General features: G+C 46.9%; 1 protein-coding gene across 2 annotated transcripts in view; it reads left to right on the top strand.

Annotated features, from left to right (window-relative positions):
• Window positions 1–473: 473 nt before the first annotated feature.
• Window positions 474–6,960, top strand: part of PIK3CB (phosphatidylinositol-4,5-bisphosphate 3-kinase catalytic subunit beta) — an 85,471-nt gene continuing 78,984 nt past the window's right edge. The window contains exon 1 of one of the 2 annotated variants that reach the window (XM_079315405.1): window positions 474–516. The gene's annotated coding sequence lies outside the window, so the exon portion shown is untranslated. Of the gene's footprint in view, window positions 517–3,801; window positions 3,886–6,960 lie in introns of those variants that run through there. The other variant, XM_079315404.1, reaches the window with a different exon arrangement.

The raw sequence follows: 6,960 nt of genomic DNA, 5'->3' as shown, positions 1-6,960 counted from the left end.
CCTGGAGCTTTCCAGGCAACTCCTCTGAGGAAATGAAGACTGGCATGAAACAAAACAGCAGATTTTATTGCAGTAATCACCTTTCCTCGGAGAATGAGATAAAGGAACAGCTGGGTAACCTTTGATGTGACTCAGTATTTCACTACCAAGTGCAAAGCTGTGGCTGAAAAGATTATGCTTGTAAACTGAGTGGGCTGGCTGTTCCTGTGCCCGGGCCAAAGGTACAGCGTGGGTCTGGGGCAGTGCCAGGCTGGGCAGTGGCGGTGGACAGCGGTGCCCCGGGAAGTGCCAGTGCCCGGGGAGACGAGGAACTGTCCCGGGCGGCAGCGGGAGGGGAGCGGGGCGTGTGAGCGGGGCAGCCAGCGCCAAGCCCGCTGCCCGTGTCCCTGCGCCTCGCTCGGGGCCGGGCCGAGCCGGAGGAGGAGGAAGAGGCGGTGGCCAGCCCGGGACGGGGCGGGCTGGGCACCGGGAGCCGGGGACGCCCTGGCGGTGCGAGGCTGCGGGAGGCACGGCCGGGTAGGACCGCGGATCGCGTTATTGCTTCGCTTCTTTTCTGAGCTCCCCCGACCCCTTCCCAGGAGTGGGAGCCCCGCTGAGCGCTCCCGGCTCTGCCCGGGCCGGGATGTCCCTGTGAGCCCCTGACTCTGCCCGGGCCGGGATGTTCCTGTGAGCGCTCCCGGCTCTGCCCGGGCCGGGATGTCCCTGTGAGCGCTCCCGGCTCTGCCCGGGCCGGGATGTTCCTGTGAGCGCTCCCGGCTCTGCCCCGGGCCGGGATGTCCCTGTGACCGCTCCCGGCTCTGCCCGGGCCGGGATGTTCCTGTGAGCGCTCCCGGCTCTGCCCGGGCCGGGATGTTCCTGTGAGCGCTCCCGGCTCTGCCCGGGCCGGGATGTTCCTGTGAGCGCTCCCGGCTCTGCCCGGGCCGGGATGTCCCTGTGAGCCCCTGTCTCTGCCCGGGCCGGGATGTCCCTGTGAGCCCCCGGCTCTGCCCGGGCCCAGCCGAGGGTCCAGCACCGCCTGCAGCTGCGGGTCCCTGCCTCTCCTGCTCGCTGCCCGCTCCTCGCCCGCTCCTGGTGCGGGGACTCGAGCGCGTCCCCTCCTCTCGCTGCTGGCGCTTTTCGCGTTATGAAAAATTCTCCAGTCCCACCGCAGTGGCAGCTTCCCTGCACTCGGTGAATCCCTACTCCCTAGAGTGCTTCTGGAGTCTCTTTGCCTTTTCGGAGGCGAGGAGATGAGAAGAGGGGTTAGGATTGTTTAAAATCAGATGTTACTGCATCAAAAAGAAACCAGGAGGGAAAAAAAAGAAGCAGAAGAAAGAATAGAAAATAAAATCAAACCCACCAAGATGTGACTACAGTGGCTCATTTACCAGAAAATAAAGGGAACAGGGCCTCCAGCTGGGAAACTTTCAAACCTCAGCGAGGTCTGGCAGCTGCTGGGAGTGGGGAAGTGTGGCTGGCAGCATGTCCGAGGCTGACACCTCCTGCCCGCCAGCATGTGTCAGACCGTTTAGGGTGTTAATGGCAAGAATTCACCAATTAAACAACATTTCATCTTTTTTTTCCCCTTGAAATGTTTTCCACGTGTGCTGTCCTAAAGAGTAACCTCAAATGTTTTAATGATGTAAATCATTGATGTTGTGTGTCTTCCTCAGCAAGGTGCTTTCCTTAGCTGTGACTCATCGCCCTGTTTTTCTGTTCCAATTAAACTGCTCACTTAGAGCACTGAGACAGTCAGTGTCTCATCCTATGAGCTGGGCTCGGCATTATCAGTGAGTTTGTCCTTCAGGGTGGGTTCTTGGTAGACCGGGGATGTTTTCAGTTTCAGCCTATTGTATTTTACTGGCAATTGTAACGAGTGAGTTTACGAGTGGTCTGGTAAAGCTCGAGCAGACTGGGAGGGGTCTGATAAGAGTGGAGCTTTGATTGCAGATGCTTGTGTGCTCTTAGGCTGCTTCTCGGAGACTTCACATCCCATAAGAGAGCTCAGACAGCTGCTGAAGCACCAAATTTTGCTGTTAGGGTTGTCCATTGCCCTCGGATCAGAGTCTATATTAAAGGCTTAAACGCAGTGTTCCACTAAGAGTTTTAGTAACACGAGGATCAGTGAGTTAATCTTTGACATTGTCAGAGCCTTCCCAGGGAGCTCAGTCCCTTTTGGCAATGAGTGGCCAGATACCGGAGCTGAAATGCTTGAGGAGGGGAAGAATTCCCAAACATGAAAGGAGTCTGGTGATGGTGTTGTTGGAGCCTCCAGTGTTCTCCTCACTCCACTTTTATGAGTGGCAGCTTCAGGAGTGCCCAGAAATTATGAAGAACAGACACAATCACCAAATACATTATTTTGCAGGGAAATTTAAAGCAAAGCACATTACTTTTGTCAACATTTGCAGTAGACTTTCTAAAATCGTGAATACTTTTTGATTGACAGCTTTAACTCAGCTGCAGCCTGGCTGCCCTGGCCAGGCTGCATCTCCCCAGTGGTGTCATCACCTCTCCTCTGAGTGATCTCACACCTTGTGGGAGGTGTGCTCTGGCAACTGAACCACAGCTCCGGTGAGGCACCACTTCAAAAACAACTTTTTGTTGAAAACAAAAACATAGTAGGTCTTGGTGTTTTTAGAAATTAAATGCTTGACAGAGCGAGGGCCTTTAATGGAAAGTTTTTTAGTTTTGTTTTTTCCCTAGGAGATAGACAAAATTTTCAATTGAAAAACATCATGAAGGGAGTTTTTTGACTAGCCCTGGGCAGCACTTCCTATGATCCAGTATTAATGGAGGGATGAGGAATGAATGCAGTCAATCTTGTCCATTTCTTGCCTTGACAGCATCCAGACACTGACTGCCACATCATCCTGGTGGGGCACTCTCTTCCCTAAGAGTGGGTGGATGTGTAAATCTTTCTGCTTTGCCCCAAAAGTCTGCATGGTGCAGGTGGATATTGCAGTCCTTTCCCACCTTGGTGGATTTGATATTGCTGCCACACCAGTTGCCCAGTTCCTAGGCTAACAGAGCAATGAGCAGCCAGGTTCATTTCTCACTCTTTCAGGCCAATATTGGGGTTTTTTGGCTGTCTGTAGGGATGCTGTGTGCTGCACCAAGTGCTGTTTCCAAGGAAAAATGCCATGAGTGGGTTCTAAACTTGATAACCATGGGGGCCATGTTCTAAATAATGGATTTTATTTCTTCCTTGTGCAGTGTTTCTCTAAGTTGGCAATGAATTTTAGCCAAATATTTCTGGCTTGTCCTTCAGGAATCACATTAAAGTCTGTGTCCTGGTTTAGGGAGCCCAGGACAATGTCAGTGTGGCTGGGAACCTTCCTGTGCAACATCTGGGTATGAGCAGTACTGGAAACAGGATCCTGGCAGAGATGTACCTTGTCTCTGAACCATTGTGTTTTTTCTAATGAGATCAGTTTGCCACCTGCATCTTTCTGGGGGTGTGACTTTATTTTAGAGATCTTGTAAGCTTATAAACAACCTTCTGACCTTCCTCCCTTCCATCTTTTGCTTTATTCTCCATTTCCTTCTCTTCCTCTCCATCCTCTCTCACGGTGCTGTGCCCTTGCAGACATTCCTTATTGCTGGTTTGAGGTGAACATCATTTCACAGCTGCTTCAGGCAAGGAGAAAGGAGCTTGCACGTGAGACAAAGAGTCCTCAGGATTTAACAGCACCCCCTGAAGACCACAATCAGCCAGGCTTTGGCAGCACCCTGGTTCTCATCACTCACTCCTTCCTGTGCATTTGTGGTGGCTCAGCAGAGCTCAGCTGCAGAACCCTGAGTGCACAACTCAGATCTGCTTCTCCAGGCTGTGAGCAGATGGACTTCATTGGAGAGCTGTGAACAGTGAGGCTGAAACTCCCCTGCCATCCAGGAACTCACAGGGTAATGCTGGACTTACATTTCTTATTACTTTTCATGGAGGTTGCTCATATATCAGGGATTTATGAATATTTGGGATTGTGCTTTGTATTTATTGTCAACAGTCAGAACAACAGTAGCACTGAAACTTCTGTGGGAAGGTTGTGAACTATTAATTATTTTCAGTCTACTTGGCATAACATGAAAGATCATTACCATAACCAGTCTTACAGGTGATGATAAATTCAACAAGCATTACTTCTACTTTTTTAAGAGGTTGGTTTTCTTTCTTATTAATCTTTCACATAGGTGCCTTATGCCAGCTGACACAAATTCCTTTTGGAGCTGACCTAAACCTTGTAATTTGCCAGGAAGTTAAGATATTTATTTAAATCCATTTCCCTTCTTAATATAACAACCAGGGTTTTCCTTTTATCTTGTAGAAAGCAAAACATCATGACATTATCTCAGTTCTGCAGTTGCCTAACGTTAAATTTTACCAATCCATCTTAAGAGGAAGAACATATCTGTTAAATCTTTGTCTTTTCCTTCAATTAAGCATTTCACTAATAGGCCAGGAAGAAATTAATTTTCAGTTGTTCCTATACCTTTCCCTCCAATACTGAGTGTAGCAGCCTGAATCACAGAGGTCAGACTGAGAATGGCTGTGAGGCTGGGGCAGGGCAGGTGCACATTTTGGAGCAGCTTGCACTTCTGATACACCTGCAGCCTCCTGTGCCAGGTTACTCACAGCTCTGACCTGGTGCTGGCAATGCACATGGAAGCATTAAATTGTGAGCAGCCAAGGTTCTGTGGCTCTGATTGACATCATGTGCTGCTTTCTTGCTGGAACATAGCATCCAGGCTGAGATGAAAGCCCAGCTGAGTAATCTTGCTCTTTTTACTGCCTCCACTGCATGTGCTCAGGTAATTTCCAAGCATGCCTTTCTTTGCTGTGCAGTAGAAAACCACATTGCCTACAACAGTGTCCTGTGGGCTCAGTGACCTTTAGAAATGGTGCAATGAAACACAAATTCAAGAGAAAGTATCATAGCAATGCAAATACCTTTATATTGACTGAAATGTATGTGTGAGAAAAGTTAGCCTTCTAATAGCCTAAATAGAGAGAACTTGTGTGTGTATGTATGTAGAAAAGAAAAAAAATGACATGGTCCCCCAGTGTTATTTTTATTAATAGTAAGTGTATTTATCTTTTCCCCCAGTGAGTAAGTGTTGAAGGTGTACTTGTAGTTAAAGTAAATGAATCTGGTTTTGGTTGTTACCCACTTGGTCTGGCACATTGGATGAGTGAGGGTCACTTCGTATGGTTGGAAGTACTCAGGTTGTTTTCTACTGAGAGCACAGCTCTTCTGGTGAAAACACACCTTTCAGTACCCCACCCTGAGACTTCTTTTATCACTGACTTGCTGGACTTCCCCTAGTCTAAGCAAAGCTTTGGTGCTACTATTTGTGTTAGTTGTTTTCATTTAAGATATGAGTTTTTTGAGTTTCTCTGCATCTGCCCTGTGTCTTTCTTCTGATACAGATGGTTTTGTGGTGCTTGATGTCATCCAGTCACAGCATCACAGAATGGTCTGGGATGGAAGGGACCTTACAGAACCTTAGAAATCATTTTTTTCCAACCCCCCAGCCATGGGCAGGGACATCTTCTACTGGACCAGATTGTTAAAAAAAATAAAATAAAATAAAATTAAAAATTAAGCTGCCATGAAAAATACTGTTTATCCTTAGCTGAAGTTAAGCACAGCCCTAGTGCTCAGAGCAGAGTGCAGGGCATACCCTACAAGCACCTGTGTCATCTCCATCTGTCCCTAAATCTTTTGGCTTCAATTAGACAGACAGAAATGTGTAGCAATGTAAATAATTGCTTATATCCCTCTTTTCTACATGCCTCCACAATTACAATGTTGCAGACAAGTAAATATCAAAAAGAAATGTCCATTTCTTGTCTTGACTTTTAACTCAAGTAACATTTCAATGGGAAAAGAATGTCTACCCTGACATTCATCTTTTGTGATGTGGTCCAGTGAGTAACAGTGCAAACTGTATTTAAACATAGTAATTACAGAGAACAAAGGGGTGGCTGAGGGAAGCTGGACTTGTCCTTGCACATTACAGGGCTCTTTCAGAAGGCAGCAGAGTGCCCTCTCTACTTTGGTTTCTAAAATCCAGATTTGGATGACTTTCCTTTGCCCTAAAACTCATCTCTCAGTGATGGCAGCTTCCTCAAAAGGGCTCAAACCATCCTTGACACTGTAGGGAATTTTCTTAGGAATGACCTAGTGACTTCCTAAATTCCCTCTCGGTTTTTTTTACTTGCATTCTTCTTTTCAGATTTTTCAGCTGCCTGTTTAACCAACTCTGTTTTTGATGGGTGAGATGGGAACAAGGAAATCGCATTTTTCATGTTCCCCAGCTGCACAGCCAGTGTGTTGTAGTTCCACCTGTGCTGGCAGGGATTTCCTGGTTTAGAAGATTAATTAGAGTTGAGCAATTCTGAGTTCCTCTAAAAGAAACGATTTTCCTTTCCTGTGTGGAAGGGACATTGCAGTCTTCTGAGGCTGCAAACTTGTTTAGACTCACTAATGTAGCAATTGGTACCAGTTAGAGATACTGGCTGGTTTCAATTCTGTTCTGACATCAGTGTAAATCTGAGCAGTTGCTGTTGCTCTCTTTACCTCTTTTAGAGATGGTAGTTCTTGCAAGAAGAGTTTTTTGTCCAGCCAAAAGTTTGTCTCTTGCTCCCTCTTCTCTGTGTTTTACTTTATCTCCAAAAATTATTGCCCTGGTTAACTTCAAAAACGTTAATCTCACAAGCAGAAGTAGTTTCTAACATACCTTCCCAGTTTGAATGGCCCTAAGGATTCATGTGCAAACAGTTTTAACTTGTTTTCTGTCTTTTTTTTTTTTCTCTTTTTTCCCCCTCTTTTTCTTTTCCCCTTGATAGGGGTTCAAATGTCCAGCACTTCTGCCTCACCCATTTAGTTTACCCTGGTCTAGTTCCAAAGCCAAAGGGTGAGGAAATGGCCTTTTTCCTTGGGAATTTTGCATTTTTTAATGTGACAATTTTTCTGTCAC

Source organism: Erithacus rubecula (genome assembly GCF_903797595.1).
Source record: "Erithacus rubecula genome assembly, chromosome: 11".
Classification (NCBI taxonomy): domain Eukaryota; kingdom Metazoa; phylum Chordata; class Aves; order Passeriformes; family Muscicapidae; genus Erithacus; species Erithacus rubecula.
The sequence above is the reverse complement of the archived record's forward strand: the minus strand, read 5'-3'. Positions and strand labels throughout refer to the sequence as shown.